Consider the following 18,924-nt stretch of genomic DNA (forward strand, 5'->3'; position numbering starts at 1 on the left):
TATGCTCAATAGGCCGCACTTGAAGAAATCTTATATCAGTTTGAGGAAAAACTCCAAGCTGAAAGAGAGGAAGCTGCTAAGAAGCATGAAGAGTTGCAAGCACAACTACAAGCTCAACAGGCCGCACTTGAAGAAAACCAAAGTTTGCTGGGCCAGGCCCAAGAGGAAGTGAAGGGGATGCATACCAAGTTTGAAGAGACCAATGCACTGTTACGAGCTGTCCTGAAACTTCAGAAAGATTGAGGTAGGGATGCATACCAAGTCTGAGGATGATGCCTTTGCTTAAGGTTTTTCTACCTTGCTAGAACATATCTTGTTGGGGGCCTTCGGCTTCCGAAGGTTCTCAAAAACATGATTTGACAATGTTTTCCAAGTGAAATATGTGAACAGGTATCTTCGGAATCAGGTTACGGGTATACAAGTGTCTGGTCAAAACGAAGCTTGAGCGGGACGGAAGGCGATCATGATGAAGGATAAGATGATCACGAAGCTATGTGCAGAAAAGCTTCGGCATGACGGCAGAAAAGAGGAACCGACTTAAAGATGAAAAGCCAAATTAGACCTCGAAGAATTATTATAGAGTTATTGATAAATGTAAAGGGCATTAATGTAATTCTACACGGGCTGCGTCTCGCACCTATAAATAGGTGAACAGTACTCCCGTACTGTTCACGCTGACTTGACATTCGCTTTTTGCATCACGCCTGTACCTTTACTTTTCATCAATCCAAAGGTACATTTATAATTTGTTTTTATGAATTTGATAATAAAAATAAGTTGATGATAATATCTGTATTATTATTTGTATTTCATATATGTGTTCTTCTTCATCATCTATCGAACTTACGAAGGTCTTTTCCTTCGTAACCTTCGTCCAGAATTCATTATATCCGAAGGGACATAATGTTTATAAGGATGAAGGACTTTAACATTTAACACTTTTTATGTTGCCTTGTTCTTAACTCGAAGCCTTTGAGAACAAGTCCCCAACATTGGCGCCCACCTCCGGTGAACTCACGTCCATTTTTTGAGCTTTGAACACCTTCGGCAAGCATCACCTTCGTCATGCCGCCGAAGAAAGCTTCAGCCACAGGGGCTGCCACTCTGCAGCCGCTGGATCCCAATCAGGATGTCCTTTCTCTTAGGGAGGCCCGAAGCCAGAAGAGGAAGGCCACTAGTCCGACGCCTCCGGAGGATGATTTGGATCAAGAAATCCAAAACCTGGAGATGCTCCACCAACAGGTTCAACGAAAGAAGGAAAAGATGGCTCGTCTAGCTGACCTACAGAGGCAGATAGATGAAGCTTCGGAAGAAGTTCGTCATCTTGCTCAAGATGACCAGAACCAAAGGCCTCCGCGCAGAGAGCTTCATCAGGAGGGCTTCTACAACGAGGACGAATGAATTGCAGGCTACACCATGGCCCTAGTCTTACAAGCCCCCCAGCTTCCCATGTACGACGGTCATTCAGACCCGAAGCAATTCTTGATGAGCTATGAAGCAACCATATCCACGTATGGTGGCAATACTACAGTCATGGCAAAGTCCTTCGTCATGGCCGTCAAGAGTGTTGCACAAACCTGGTACTCTTCTCTTCGGCCAGGAACAATCACTTCATGGCAGAAGCTGAAAGACATGTTGATAACCAGCTTCCAAGGGTTTCAGACGAAGCCGGTCACTGCTCAAGCCTTATTCCAGTGCACCCAGGACCATGAAGAGTACCTTCAGGCGTATGTCCGAAGGTTCCTGCGTCTGAGGGCACAGGCACCAACAGTGCCCAATGAAATTGTCATTGAGGCCATGATTAAGGGACTTCGGTCGGGACCTTCAGCTCAATATTTTGCCAGGAAGCCTCCCCAAACTTTGGAGAAGCTGCTCCAGAAGATGGACGAGTATATTCGAGCTGACAATGACTTTCGCCAAAGAAGGGAGGAAGCATTCAGGTTCTTTGAAATGACCAGGGGCTTCGGAGGAAGATTCCATCCGAGGCACGTCAGGTCAATTCACAATTCTACTCAAACTGATGATAGAGGAAGTCAACAGCAAAGGCCATAATACTCCTCGCAAGCTTCGGGGCAGTAGCAAAGCTCTTTCCGGCCGCCAGTGCCAAGGGGCAGAGGCGCCAGGGGCTTCGGGGGAAGATTTGGGGATCAACCAAGAAAAATTTACTGCCTATTCTGTGGTGAAGACAAGGGCCATACCACCAGGATGTGCCATGTTACCATCTAGAAGCAAAAGGAGATAGCAGAAGCTGCAGCACAACAGAGTCAGCCGAAGCAGGTCATGCATACTGCTTCGTACCATTCGCCTTACATTCCAGAATATGTAGGCAATCACCCTGCAGCTTCTGTTGCTTCGGCAAGCCAACCCCAAGAATCTTGGCAACAGCCTCCACCGCCACCACCAACACAACGAGGTCAGCAGCCAGAAGGGAGTCAGCACACTCACCTTCAGCGGGACTTTAGAGAGGAGTCCGAAGCTCGCACAGTCAATAGCACTGTGCCAGAGTCGAAGCACATTTACTGACATGTATCCTACCTCGACAGTAGCTTTTCGCATTTTCGCATTCAGTATTACTTTCTTTTTAGTAAGGAACAATTATGGGAAGTTTAAGTGTCTTTTTTTGTTTTTCAATCTCTTGTAACAGTTTCGCTTTTTATCATAATGAAAATATATCTTCTCCATAGGCTTGAGTTGCCGAAGCATAAGAATTTATGGTGGCACGGAGGACCTTCGAATTATCAAAAATTTGTTCTAAGGAATGCAGTGCAATTTCTTTGAAGTAGTAAAAAGTCGTTCCTAAGGGAGCGCAATGTAAGTTTTCTGCTCAAAAGTCGTTCCGAAGGGAATGCAGAGCTTACAGCGAAAAATAAACGCTGATTCCGCTAAAAGTAAAAGGCGAAGAAGCTCCTAAGGGAGGCTTACAGCGAAAAATAAACGCTGATTCCGCTGAAAGTAAAAGGCGAAGAAGCTCCTAAGGGAGGCTTACAGCGAAAAATAAACGCTGATTCCGCTGAAGTAAAAGGCGAAGAAGCTCCTAAGGGAGGCTTACAGTGAAAAATAGATGTCGACCTTCAGCAAATATCATTTTGCATAACATCACATTATTACATCATTTGCATAGCATAACATCATACATCATAGTGCATCAATAACGCAAGAAGGGGAGTCTCAAAATTGTTATTCGAAGATCGTTTTTGAAGAAATAGTGACACGACACAAACAATAGCCATTGGAGAGTTATATCTTCGTCAAAACTCTGAAATGGAAAGATCTATTGATTATTGATTTTACGACGATTGGTTACTGATTTTATAAGAACACGAATATTATTTATGAAGCATGAAAAGAAGGGAAGGTGTTTTTTCGTCAAAGGCTCAAAAACGGTATGTATCTAATGTCTCATGCATCGTAAAGAATAGAATTATAAACAACTAATATATTACATCCAAAGGTACACAATATTACACATGATTCTCAACAAGCATTACAATCTAAATGTTTTTACAGCAGCATTTAATCTTCCCTTAAGACTACTTCTGCAGCTTCGTTTAGAAGCTGATCAACAACTTTATCCATTATGGCTTCGACCATCTGTCTAATTTCATCACCCCCCTTCGTGTGGGGGCCCGGAGATAGCTCAGCAGGTTCTGAGGGAAGAGAAGTTACGGATATATTACTATTACAAACCATGAACAAGTTTGAAATCAAAAAATTACAACAAAGAGTCAAAAACCACTAATTAATACCTATTTGCCCTTCGGGCTCTGCGCTTTTCTCAGCAGTCTCTGCTATTTTTTCTAGCATCATGGATGCCTTTTTCACTCTTTTGAATAATTTCTTGGGCCATTTCCCGGCCGCCATTGTCCCAGATGTCAGTGAAAAATTTTCCACCGACCAGGCTTGCTTCGGCTGAGGGGTCTTTAATATCTTCGGAGAATAAGGCAGCTTCAGATTGTGCTAAAGATTTCACATGCTCGCAGCCTTTCCTCTCCAAAATAGTAGCAATCCCCCTGGCACCCGAAAAGGCGCATATGTCTCCGCGGCTATTCAAAATTTCCTCAAAGGCCTCAGCTTCGTGACTGATCCATTCAATCGGGCCTTCGGGGTTACCCCTTGTGAAGTTTTCCTCGCTCGAGAATGCGCCAACGCTGGCGAAGCTAGTTTTTATTTTCTTAGCGCATTCTATAGATTTGTCATAGCACCTTTTCTTGGATGCCCGAAGCTCTTCAACGTTTCCTTCTAAATGATTTGCCCACTGATCGCTAAGTTCTCGTTTCGTCTCTTCAAGTATGCGCTCTTCTTTAGCTCTGGCTAACTGTTTCCGAAGATCTTCAATTTCGAGCTTCTGAGCCTCTGCTTGAGCCTTAGAAGTAGCTTCGTCTTCCTTTATCTTATCCACCAATGTAAGCAGAATTTTATCTTTTTCCAAAGCTTCGTTTCTTAGCTTAATAACCTCCTTTCGTAGGTTGTTAAAAGCAATATTGTAGCTCTCGTCTTCAGCATTCTTTTGCGCTCTCAAAGCATTGCTAAGTATTAAAACCCTACATGAAAAGAATTAGTATAAGAATAAAAGAATAATTCAAAAAATTATAAATTTCCAAATATACAATTTTCATACCTTCAGACTATTATATGCAAGGCTATCTGCAAGATCGTCCTTTGTCATAGCGCAGAGGCCAGCTTCAAGCTTCGGGAACCCCATACTCCTAGCCATCTCTCGGCAGACAGATAATTCTTTGTTGTCTGGGAGGCAGTATAAGAAGTCATCTTCGTCTGTGCCATTGAATACTAAGGCCCCCTTTGGATACTTCAATTCTCGGGCATAATGATTAGCTTCAAAAATCTCTTCTTCAGATAATCTTTTTCCCGAAGCATGTCGTACAAAATAATCAAGGGCTTTGGAGGATGCTTTGGGGGCAGCAGTGTCAGTTTCTTCAACCAAAGTTGGCTCTGCCATTTTTGTTTCTTCGGCTTCCAAGGGTTTTACCTTGGTGGGCTCTGAGGGCCCAGCTTCAGTTTCAGATTGTTGCTTTGAAGCTTCGGCAACAAAGGCTTCAGTATGCACTTCAGAAGTTTCAACAGTTTGTTTCGGAGTTGCGCTTGAAGACTTAATTGTCTCCAAAACATCCAGCACATTAACCATCCTTTTTCTTTTCGGGGTCACTGCTGGACCCTTTTGGCTTTTTACTACCTCAATTTTTGCTGAAGGACTTAAAACTTTTGACGTTTTTGTTTCTTCAGTCCTCGGTTCTTCTATCTTTTCTGTCGCTGGCACTTCGGCCAGTTCTTCGATTTTTGGCAGCGGAATTGGTTCTTTAGCTTCGGTGGCCGAAGAGGTCTCACCGGCAAACTCAGGCACTGTGGCCGGTTCAATATAACGTGGCCGGTGTGTGAGAACCTTTACCCTTTTCCTCTTCGGCGCCGGCTCGCTAGGAGCGGCTGAAGCAGTTTCCTTCGCAGAAGGTGTATTCTTTCTTTTTTGACCCCGCGCTGGATAACGGTAGTCGGGGTAGACAAACCCAATTGCATCAAATACTCGGTTGAGCCTCTTCTTCTTTCGGCCTCCGAAGGCCGCTGATAATGCAGTATCCTCGGCCTTTGAGTATACCCCAAGCAATTCATCACTTACGGTCTCAATGCTTTTTAGCCAGTCGTCATCTGGCTCAACGAACTTATCTCCGTACTTGAACGTGTATTTTAGCCTGACTAGTCCACCTTCGTCAGGTTCCTTAACGGTTTCCTTCGACATTTCCCAGTTATCTGCAAGTGGCCATACTCTAAAGGCAATGTGTTCTTGCATTAAATCCCTTGTCCCAATAAAAGAGCACACTGCGCCGAAGGCTCTTTGGCATTCTTCGGCTGTTTCATCCATCTCCACCTTCGGCCTCCGAAGGCCGAAGCGTTGCCAAATAGGGCACATAATGACACCTTTAACATCTTCCCGAGTTTTTAAATCATTCTTCACATAAAACCATTCTGTCATCCAGTTGTCGGGCCATCTTTTCCGAAAGGTTGGCACAGGACAACTTGACCCAGATCGGGCGCCGAAGCTGTAGCAGCCAAAATTGTTGTGATACTGCTCCTTACCCCAAGGTTTCGTCTCATACAATAACTCATGTATATTACAGAAACTTTTTGCATTTGGTTCTAAACCTTGGCTCCTCACGGCCCAGACGAAGATGCCCATTCTTATGATTGATTCAGGAGTAAGTTGGTGAAGGTAGACTTCAAATACCTTCAGTACTTCCACGACAAAATTGCTCAAGGGAAATCGCAGTCCAGCCTTCAAGGAGCTTCGGAAGATTACGACTTCATTCTCTTCGGGAGTAGGCACAGTCTTCTCCCCATCATCAGCCTTCACAATAGACATGTCTCGAAAATACCTTCCCTTCATGGTATCAAGATGACTATGTTTAATGCTCGTTTTACCAAAGACTGTGTGACTTGGTCGCCACGGTCGATCTTCAGAGTCTTCACCCCCACTTTCTACATCATAACTGTCACTGTCACCAGTATCTTCAGATAAACTCTCCAAGGTCTCCCTAGTGATCTTCTCCGTATTGGTCTTTGCTATTGACTGAAGAAAGCCGAGATGCATCTCCTCAGAAAGGCTCAGCTTCGATTCAGCAACAGTTTTCTTATCTTCAGACATCTTCGCAAATGCTGAGAAAGTGCTCTCGAAACCGAAGCTTAAAAATTTTAAAAAGCCAAGCAAGTGTTGTTGCGCATAGGCTAAAAGTTGGGTGAGCAAGAGCAGATGGCAAGAGAGCGTGCCAAATAAAATCGTGTTGAGCTCTTATTTATACACCCAGTGCGTCGAAAACTGGAGGGTCCCGCTTGTCAATGACTGTTGCTGTTCTAGCAAAGGGAAGGTGTTTTTTCGGACCTTCGGCTTAAAGCCTTCGTCCATGTCGCAATATGAATTTATCATTACAACAAATTAATATTGCGAGGGGCTACTGTTGGGGGCCTTCGGCTTTCGAATGTCCTCAAAAACATGATTTGACAATGTTTTCCAAGTGAAATATGTGAACAGGTATCTTCGGAATCAGGTTACGGGTATACAAGTGTCTGGTCAAAACAAAGCTTGAGCGGGACGGAAGGCGATCATGACGAAGGATAAGATGATCACGAAGCTATGTGCAGAAAAGCTTCGGCATGACGGCAGAAAAGAGGAACCGACTTAAAGATGAAAAGCCAAATTAGACCTCGAAGAATTATTATAGAGTTATTGATAAATGTAAAGGGCATTAATGTAATTCTACACGGGCTGCGTCCCACACCTATAAATAGGTGAACAGTACTCCCGTACTGTTCACGCTGACTTGGCATTCGCTTTTTGCATCACGCCTGTACATTTACTTTTCATCAATCCGAAGGTACATTTATAATTTGTTTTTATAAATTTGATAATAAAAATAAGTTGATGATAATATCTGTATTATTATTTGTATTTCATATATGTGTTCTTCTTCATCATCTATCGAACTTACAAAGGTCTTTTCCTTCGTAACCTTCGTCCAGAATTCATTATATCCGAAGGGACATAATGTTTATAAGGACGAAGGACTTTAACATTTAACACTTTTTATGTTGCCTTGTTCTTAACTCGAAGCCTTTGAGAACAAGTCCCCAACATATCTGTGGTTAGAACTTTGTCAGAACTACGTGCAATCTGTTTGAATGCTTCAAACCTTTGTGGTGGAACCTTTGTATGTTTGAACCTCTGTTGTGGAAGAACTAGTGTGTTGGAATTGTGTATGACTTGTGATGAGAATGTTGTGTATGATGGCTTTTTTGTGTATTATGATTCTATGAGCTATCATGAGAGCTCAGTGTGTCGTCACTGTATGTGGGTGCCATAAGTGACGATCCCAACTTTAGGTGACGCGTTGACTGGAAAAAATGTGATAGATAACACCGTCATATAGAGCAATAATATGTGACGGACGAAAGCAGCCGTCACAAAAGGTGATGACATTATGTGACGGTACTCTGAACAGTCGTCACAAGGTACATAATGTGACGATCGTTATATGACGACCCTTATGACGCAACATTTTCGTCATAAGATGCTTTTTATGACCAATTTTGTACTAAACATGACACTTTACTTTTGTCATACAAAACCATTTTTTAGTAGTGATTTTTGTCGAAAATAGCATGAACGACCATTTTCGAGAATACCGAAGGCTAACACCTACGAATTTTTGACCAAGAAATGGTCTCCACTAGAAATCTAAGAATGTGATCTATGGCAATGAAATATATGTGGGGTGAGGTGTACGAGCCTTTGGTCGATGATCAATGGCCATACAACCCACATTTTTGTCGAAAATTGCATGAACGACCATTTTCAATAATACCGAAGGATAACACCTACGAATTTTTTTACCAAGAAATGGTCTACACCAGAAATCTAAGATTGTAATCTATGGCAAGCAAACATATGTTGGGTGAGGTATACGAGCCTCTAGTCGATGATCATGGCTACATAACCCCCATTTTTGTCGAAAATAGCATGAACGACCATTTTCAATAATAACGAAGGCTAACACCTACAGATTTTTGACCAAGAAATGGTCTCCCCTAAAAATCCAAGGATGTTGAAAATTGAATGAACACCTTTTCAATATTGCTGAAGCCTAACACCTACGGATTTTTGACCAAGAATTGGTCTCCTCTAGAAATCCAAGAATGTGATTTATGACAAGGAAACATATGTGGTGTCAGGTGTACGAGGCTCTGGTCGATGATTAATGGCCACACAACCCCCATTTTTGTCGAAAATATTATGAACGACCATTTTCAATAATAGGAAAGGCTAACACCTATGGATTTTTGACCAAGAAATGGCGTCCACCAGAAATCCAAGAAGGTGACCTATAGCAAGGAAACATATGTGGGGTGAGGTGTACGAGCCTCTAGTCGATGATCAATGGCCACATAACCCTCAATTTTGTCGAAAATAGCCATGAACGACCATTTTCAATAATACTGAAGGCTAACACCTATGGATTTTTGACCAAGAAATAGTGCCCACCAGAAATTCTAACAATGTGATCTATGGCAAGGAAACATATGTGGGTTGAGGTGTACGAGCTTCTAGTCAATGATCAATGGCCACACAACCCCTATTTTTATCGAAAATAGCATGAACAACCATTTTCAATAATACCGAAGGCTAACACCTACAGATTTTTGACCAAGAAATGGTCTCCCCCAGAAATCCAAGAATGTGATCTATGACAAGGAAACATATGTGGGATCAGGTGTATGAGTCTCTGGTCAATGATCAATGGCCACACAACCCCCATTTTTGCTGAAAATTTTCTGAACGACCATTTTCAATAATACCGAAGGCTAACACCTATGGATTTTGACCAAGAAATGGTCTCCTTAGAAATCAAAGAATGTGATCTATGGCAGGGAAACATATCTGGTTGAGGTGTACGAGCCTCTGGTCGACGATCAATGGCCACACAACCCTCAATTTTCTGTTAAAAATAGCCATGAACGACCATTCACAATAATACTGAACGCTAACACCTATGGATTTTTGACCAAAAAGTGGTCTCCACCAGAAATCCAAGAATGTGATCTATGGAAAGAAAACATATTTTGTGTCAGGTGTACGAGGCTCTAGTCGATGATTAATGACCACAAAACCCCCAATTTTGTCAAAAATATTATGAACGACCATTTTCAATAATACCAAAGTCTAACACCTACGGATTTTTGACCAAGAAATGGCCTCCACCAGAAATCCAAGAATGTGATCTATGACAAGGAAACATATGTGGGGTGAGGTGTACGAACCTCTAGTCGATGATCAATGGCCACATAACCCACATTTTTGTTGAAAATAGCCATGAACGACCATTTTCAATAATACCGAAGGCTAACACCTACGAATTTTTGACCAAGAAATGGTCTCCACCAGAAATCCAAGAATGTGATCTATGGCAAGGAAACATATGTGGGGTGAGGTGTACGAGCCTCTGGTCGATGATGAATGGCCACACAACCACTATTTTTGTCGATAATAGAATGAACAAATATTTTCAATAATATCGAAGGCTAACACCTACGAATTTTTGACCAAGAAATGGTCTCCACCAGAAATCCAAGAATGTGATCTATTGCAAGTAAACATATGTGGGGTGAGGTGTACGAGCCTCTGGTCGATGTTCAATGGCCACACAACCCCTATTTTTGTCGAAAATAGCATGAACGATCATTTTCAAGAATACCGAAGGCTAACACCTACGGATTTTTGACTAAGAAATGGTCTCCACCAGAAATCCAAGAATGTGATATATGGCAATGAAATATATGTGGGGTGAGGTGTACGAGCCTCTGGTCGATGATCAATGGCCATACAACCCACATTTTTGTCGAAAATTGCATGAACGACCATTTTCAATAATACCGAAAGATAACACCTACGGATTTTTGACCAAGAAATGCTCTACACCAGAAATCCAAGAATGTAATCTATGGCAAGCAAACATATGTTGGGTGAGGTGTACGAGCCTCTAGTCGATGATCATGGCTACATAACCCCCATTTTTGTCGAAAATAGCATGAACGACCATTTTCAATAATACCGAAGGCTAACACCTACGGATTTTTGACCAAGAAATGGTCTCCCCTAGAAATCCAAGGATGTTGAAAATTGAATGAACACCATTTCAATATTGCCGAAGGCAAACACCTACAGTTTTTTGACCAAGAATTGGTCTCCTCTAGAAATCCAAGAATGTGATCTATGACATGGAAACATATGTGGTGTCAGGTGTACGAGGCTCTGGTCGACGAATATAGGCCACACAACCCCCATTTTTGTCGAAAATATTATGAACGACCATTTTAATAGTAGCAAAGGCTAAAACCTACGGATTTTTGACCAAGAAATGGCGTCCACCAGAAATCCAAGAAGGTGATCTATGCCAAGGAAACATATGTGGGTGAGGTGTACGAGCCTCTAGTCGATGATCAATGGCCACGTAACCCCCATTTTTGTCGAAAATAGCCATGAACGACCATTTTCAATAAAACTAAAGGCTAACACCTATGGATTTTTGACCAAGAAATAGTGTCCACCAGAAATTCAAACAATGTGATCTATGGCAAGGAAACATATGTGGGGTGAGGTGTACGAGCTTCTAGTCGATGATCAATTGCCACACAACCCCTATTTTTGTCGAAAATAGCATGAACAACCGTTTTCAATAATACCGAAGGCTAACACCTACAGATTTTTGACCAAGAAATGGTCTCCACCAAAAATCTAAGAATGTGATATATGATAAGGAAACATATGTGGGGTCAGGTGTATGAGCCTCTGGTCAATGATCAATGGCCACACAACCCCCATTTTTGTTGAAAATTTTATGAACAACCATGTTCAATAATACCGAAGGCTAACACCTATGGATTTTGGCCAAGAAATGGTCTCCGCACAAATCCAAGAATGTGATCTATGGCAGGGAAACATATCTGAGTGAGGTGTACGAGCCTCTGGTCGACGATCAATGGCCACACAACCCCCATTTCTGTCGAAAATAGCCATGAACGACCATTCTCAATAATACTGAAGGCTAACACCTACGAATTTTTGACCAAGAAATGGTCTCCACCAGATATCGAAGAATGTGATCTATGGCAAGGAAACATATGTGGGGTGGGGTGTACGAGCCTATGGTCAATGATCAATGGCCACACAACCCCTATTTTTGTCGAAAATATCATGAACGACCATTTTCAAAAATACCGAAGGCTAACACCTACAGATTTTTTACCAAGAAATGGTCTCCACCAGAATTCCTAGATTGTAATCTATGGCAAGGAAACATATGTGGGTTGAGGTGTACGAGCCTCTTGTCGATGATCAATGGCCACACAACCCCCATTTTTGTCGAAAATAGCATGAACGACCATTTTCAATAATACCGAAGGCTAACACCTACGGATTTCTGACCAAGAAATGGTCTCTAACAAAAATCCAAGAATGTGATCTATGGCAAGGAAACATATGTGGGGTGGGGTGTACGAGCCTCTGGTCGATGATCAATGGTCACACAACCCTAATTTTTGTTGAAAATAGACAAGAACGACCATTTTCAATAATATCGAAGGCTAACACGTACAAATTTTTCACCAAGAGATGGCCTGCACAAGAAAATAGTATGAACGACCATTTTCAATAATATCAAAGGCTAACACCTACGAATTTTTGACCAAGAAATGGTCTCCACTAGAAATCCAAGATTGTGATCTATGGCAAGGAAACACAAGTGGGGTTAGGTGTATGAGCCTCTGGTCGATGATTAATGGCCGCACAACCCCCACTTTTGTCGAAAATAGCATGAATGTCCATTTTCAATAATACCGAGGGCTAATACCTACAGATTTCTGACCAAGAAATGGTCTCCACTAGAAATCCAAGAATGTGATCTATGGCAAGATAACATATGTGGGGTGGGGTGTACAAGCTTCTGGTCGATGATCAATGGCCACACAACCCTATTTTTGTCGAAACTCGCCACGAACGACCATTTTCAATAATACTGAAGGCTAAAATCTACGGTTTTTTCACCATGAAATGGTCTGCACCAGAAATTTAAGAATGTGATCTATGACAAAGTAAAATATGTGGGGTCAGGTGTACGAGCCTCTGGTCGATGATCTAAGGCAACACAACCCCTATTTTTTTCGAAAATAGCGTGAACCACCTTTTTCAATAATACCGAAGGCTAACACCTACAGATTTTTGACCAATAAATGGTGTCCACCATAAATCCAAGAATGTGTTCTATGGCAAGGAAACATATGTGGGGTGTGGTGTACGAGCCTGTAGTCGATGACCAATGGCCACACAACCCCATTTTTGACAAAAATAACCATGAATGACCATTTTCAATAATACCGAAGGCTAAAACCTACAATTTTTTGACCAAAAAATGGTCTAGACCAGAAATGCAAGAATGCGATCTATGGTAAGGATACATATGTGAGGTGAGGTGTACGAGCCACTGGTTGATGATCCATGGCCACACAACCGCTATTTTTGTTGAAAATAGCATGAACGGCCATTTTCAATAATACCGAAGGCTAACACCTACGAATTTTTGACCAAGAAATGGTCACCACTAGAAATCCAAGAATTTGATCTATGGCAAGGAAACATATGTGGGGTCAGGTGTATGAGCCTCTGGTCATTGATAAATGGCCACACAACCCCCATTTTTTTGTCAAAAATAACCTTGAACGACCATTTTCAATAATACCGAAGGCTAACACCTACGCATTTTTTACCAAGAAATGGTCTCCACCAGAAATCCAAGCATGTGATCTATGGCAAGAAAACATATGTGGGATGAGGTGTACGAGCCTTTGGTCGATGATCAATGACCACACAACCCCTATTTTTGTTGAAAATAGCATGAACGTAATTTTTGACCAAGAAATGGTCACCATCAGAAATCCAAGAATGTGATCTATGGTAAGGAAACATATGTGGGGTCAGGTGTACGAGCCTCTGGTCATTGATCAATGGCCACACAACCCCAATTTTTTCGAAAATAGCATGAACGACCTTTTTCAATAATAGCGAAGGATAACACCTACGGATCTATGACCAAAAAATGGTCTCCACCAGAAATCCAAGAATGTGATCTATGGCAAGAAAACATATGTGGGGTGAGGTGTACGAGCCTCTGCTCGATGATCAATGGCCACACAACCCCCATTTTTTCGAAAATAGCCATGAACGACCATTTTCAAAAATACCGAAGGCTAACACCTACGGATTTTTGACCAAGAAATGGTCTCCACCAGAAAACCAAGAATCTGATCTATGGCAAAAAACATACGTGGGGTAAGTTGTACCAGCCTTTGGTCGATGATAAATGGCCACACAACCCACATTTTTGTCGAAAATAGCATGAACGCGAAAATAGCATGAACGACCATTTTCAATAATACCGAAGGCTAACACCTATGAATTTTGGACCAACAAATGGCCTCCACCAGAAATCCAAGAATGTGATCTATGGCAAGGAAACATATGTGGGGTAAGGTGTACGAGCCTCTAAACGATGATCAATGGCCACACAACCCCCATTTTTGTCGAAAATAGCCATGAATGACCATTTTCAATAACACCAAAGACTAACACCTACGATTTTTGACCAGGAAATGGTCCGTTGGAATATAAAGAATTCAAAACAATAGATCACCTTTTAAACCTCAAATGACGTTTCTATGATATTCAGTGCATTGTATTCACATGAGTGGGTATTAGAGTACAACTAGTGGATAAAGTCGTTATTGGGCTAGCTAATGACCTTTTGTGATACCAGGTTTCCGATAATCCCATCTATTCAAGGCATACCTAGATGGTGTTTATGTCCACTAAAGTAAAACACCACACATCATTTTGCCACATTTTTTCTCAAAATAAAATAAAGACCATGGGAAATTTAGCCAAATTGCGTAAGGGATCTGTCCAAACATAGGTTGCGGTTGTAAGGCACCTTTTTTCCACCATACAGTTGCTAAAAAGTTGGAATATAAAAAATTCAAAACAATAGATCACCTTTGACAATAAAAATATTGTTTCTATGATATTGAGGGCATTGTATTCACATGAGAGGGTATTAGAGTACAAATAGTGGATAAAGACATTAGTCGGCTAGCTAATGACCTTTTGTGACAACAGGTGTAACACCCCAGGTGTTACTTAGGGTTTTCACTCAAGACTACACAAGTAAGCCATCATCACATGTGACTTAAGTTGGGAAAAGTACACCAAAGTTGGAGCTCAAGATCCTAAGTAAGTGCAACCCACCTTAGAAGTCATACCTTGGCTTGTTATGCACATATAATGGGGAGAATTGCCCAAACCCTAATTCAAACCCCTTTGGACAAGTGGAGCACTAGAAGTAAGCATGAATAAAAGGGTATGAAAACCACATGATCATGACTTGGGCCAATTATAAAAGAGGTAGTACACTTAATACCCTACAAATGATAGTAAGAAAGTGACCCCAAAAAGAATTCAGAAAAAAACCCCAAAAGGTTCACCAAAGGGTTGAGCACAAAAGAAAAATCAGAATTCTTCTAAGTCCAAAACCACCCCCTTTTCAAAGATCAAACATGTTCACCTTGATCCCAAACTTAAAACCATTTGGCCCCATTGACAAAGTGGCGCCAAAATACCTCTAGAACACCCTGGAGAAGTTTGAACCCAACCCTAAGTCGTTTGACACGACTTGGCACAAGTTTTGTCTCGGTTTGGACAGTTAGGACAGAGACAACTTCCCACCCCCATATCTCTCTAACCCGACTACATCTCCCCTTGGAACTCACATGAACTAGGTAGCCCTAGGTGCAGGGAAGAGATCTCTCACAGGTCTTAGGGCAAGATTCGCACGTTTTGGCCGCTCAGCAGAGGGTAGAACACGAACAGAAGCAAAGAGCCACGTGTTCGACGCGCTCTGAGCTCGCCAGAGCACGCCCGCGCGTGCCCCCGCGTGCCCCGCGTCGCGCCAAAGCCGAGCCGACGCCGTTGCCCGCGCCCGCGCCTATAAAGCCCCCATAGACGTCGACCATACTCCTCCGCGCATGCTCGACCTCATCGGAGCCAGAGATCACCGGCGTTTGCCCTGCAAACGGCGTGCCGACGGCCACCCGATCCCCCGCCACCGTAGACCGGCCTGCAGAGCCCTTCCCAGCCACGCCCGACCCTTCGAAGAGACCGTGCATGCCTCGGTGAAGCTCCCCGAGCAAGGAATCGGACTTTGCCTCGCCGGAGAAGCCAGTCCACGGTCGTTGGACTTCACTCGATCGCCGGTGAAAGTAGATCGGGTAAGTCTCCGCACCATTTTTCGATTCCCTGCGCGCATAGCTTCTACGTCATCCCGTGGAGCTCATCGTGCCGTTTAATTGAACTAGATCGCCGTGGTTAGGTCGGAGCCCTCGCCGCCGACGAGTTTGCCCGCCTGCGCACGTGGACCGGTCGATTCCGGCCACCACCGCCGTCGAGCCGTACCTCGCTGTGACCGCCAGGACCTCCCGAAGCCAACCCCGCCCCTCGCCGGACCTCTCTCGCCGCCGGTAAGCCGCGCCGCCCTTTTCCTTTCCGCGGTTACTGTTTACATAAGGGGAGGGACCTCAGGGGGGGGAGAAGAAAAGGCCAGGGGGTTTTGTGCGCTGTCAGTGACTCAGGGGAATAGTAGCATAGGGGTAGAAATGAATGGATTGATTTAGAAGGAACCCAGGGTCTTCGGTGCAAAGTAGTTTTCCAGGAAACCTTTTAAAATATTCTGATTTAAACCCAAACAGAACTTGAAAAATTCATAACTTCAGCTTGGTTTACCCAAATCGAGTCAAACCAATTTTGCCAGATCCTAATAATGTAAACTACTTAGGAAAAATGTAAAACCCCTAAGTGTTGCAGAAAACATTAAAGTTTTGATTTAAATAATTAACTGGTCAAAAGCTAAAAGAAATAAGGAAAAATAGCTACACTATTTGACTGGGGTTAAGAAAATTTAGAGAAGTACTTAATCACTTCCTAACCTGTTTAAAAATAATAAACCCCTCTGTACACCCCTTTAAGGTAGAGTTTGCCCTTTAAATCACGTTTTGTTTAAAGTTAGAGAAAATACTAAAGGTGGTTTAAAATAAGAACCAGGGAGCACCCACATTTTTGTTAGCTCCCTTATTCAGTGTAGTTCACTAGAAAAAATTATTATACCCTTGTTTAGTGCAAAAGAAAGGAGATACCTTTTAAATTAGAAAAACAAGGAAGCCTTAGAAAAACCCTAGAAAAATAACCCCAAGGAGAAAACACCCCAAACCTTGGGGTAACTAATGTTTTGTTATTAAGAACATAGGAAAAATATGAAAGCTGTTGTTTGACATTTTTCAAATAACAAGATAGTAGTAAGTGCTTTTTTAACATTAAACTTTAGAAAATCACAACTAAATAACCACCAAATAATCTTCTATGATTTTTGGTACAGAAGCATGTTATTACTTTTAGATACCAGCAAAAATGACCCTTAGGACAGAACCCACCCCTAGTTAAGAGTTGTAGTGCAAAGTGACCCCTTTGCCCCAACTTTTGTTATTTTTGTCCAGGGCATATTTTATTTATTCTGGACCTCAAATTTATAGGACAAACTACAGTGACCAATAGTAACCCACTGTAATTGTTTCAGAATTTTTGGAAGGAATTAAATCACTGTTGTAGTTCAAACCCACACTAGAATTCATAAATAGAAATTGAAAAAGGGGAATTAATAGTGGAGACTAATGTTACCCTAACTAAACCAGCAAAACCCCTTGAGTACCCACTAAAACATTTAAGGGGCATCCCAAATATTAATCCATTATGCTTAGGCAAGAACCTCAAATCTAAATTGATAAGCCTAAAACCCTAAGAGCCTCTTATGACAAGGAAACCCTAAATGATTAACTAACTTAGTTTTCTGCACTAAGGCATAATTGTTATTAAATTATACATACCATAGCATGCATATATCTTATTCATTGCATTCGATAGATTGCAACCTCGCGGACGGAGAGTACGTCCTCGTGCCGGAGCAAGGAGTTGCTCAGGAGGTAGCCCCGGATCCAGCACCAGAGCCTGCCCCAGAGGATCTGCCTGCCCCAGCTTTGGAAGGCAAGCCCTGGTTTTATGCATAACCTATTTATTATGCTATTTTACTACACTTAATGATTGTAGGATTGAATGTGCACTTAAGTGTAGGAGTTGTTTGAAACCCTAGTTGCATGATCTCAGGAATCCTTTTGTGATGGATACTAGTATGCTATGTCGAGTAGCTGCTTTACTAATTAGGGATCTTGGTAGAAGTCAAGTGATTTTTCTAGCACTCGCGCGAGGTCAGGAATTTGTTGTACTCACTTTCATATCATAATGATGTTGGTTTGTGGGCAACAATCCATGGGGATTGGTTGTCTACGGGATAAAAATTTGAATAAGGATTATGGTGTGGTACCGTGAGTCAAGCGTTTAAACGTACTAAACATATGCCGAGAAATATGGTAAATCGGTAAGCCTAGTACCTGATTGAACCTGGCAGCAGATTGCCCTCCTCACGCGACCTGAGACGTGGTCTCCCATTCCGGTTATGGTGGGTACAAGTGTGGTCACTGCACGACGGCAGTCGGGGTCAGTGAGGCATTGTACGCCAAGGCGGTGAGCCCCTCTCTGCTGACGGGGAATCGATGGGGATGATTGATGTTTGTGGGGACGGAGTGCCTCGCCACGTCGTGTGTTTAGGTTTACCTTGCAAGGATAGAAACTCGATTCGAATCGTCTGCTTCTCGCAGCTAATGAGACTGCTTGATCCATGCTGCTACATTGAGTAACAAGTGGAAATGAGATGACTTGGCAAAAGTTGTTGATTGCTAAATGTTTGATACCATGTATGATTAGATAGGTATACATTTAGTCTTAAGAGAGTCACACTAAAACTTGACAAAGCTAAAACTTGACTTATAAACTCAGCTAGTGCTTTTGGCAACCAAACCCCCCAGCCAAACAGGTGCATGTCTAGAGGTAGAGGAGTAGACTCCTCACACCGGGTAAGTCTAGCTGAGTATTAGTATACTCAGCCTTGCTTGTGGCATAATTTTATAGGTTATCTGGAGGACATGGTTGCTGGAGTGACTTGGCCATCCATCTTGCCACCGGGTTGAACTGTCGAGTGGGACCCTGCCTCGGCTGAGGAGGAGCATGAGGAGTGATGGGACAGGCTTCCCCATCTCTCTGTTTTTTTACCGTTAGTTTTATTCCGCTGCACTTCGAACAATGATGACTACTTTTGCTAAAACTCCGATGATGATGTAATAAGTTTAATACTCCTTAATGTATGGTTTTATGCTTTA

The sequence above is a fragment of the Zea mays genome, chromosome 4, assembly GCF_902167145.1.
Source record: "Zea mays cultivar B73 chromosome 4, Zm-B73-REFERENCE-NAM-5.0, whole genome shotgun sequence".
NCBI classification, from domain to species: domain Eukaryota; kingdom Viridiplantae; phylum Streptophyta; class Magnoliopsida; order Poales; family Poaceae; genus Zea; species Zea mays.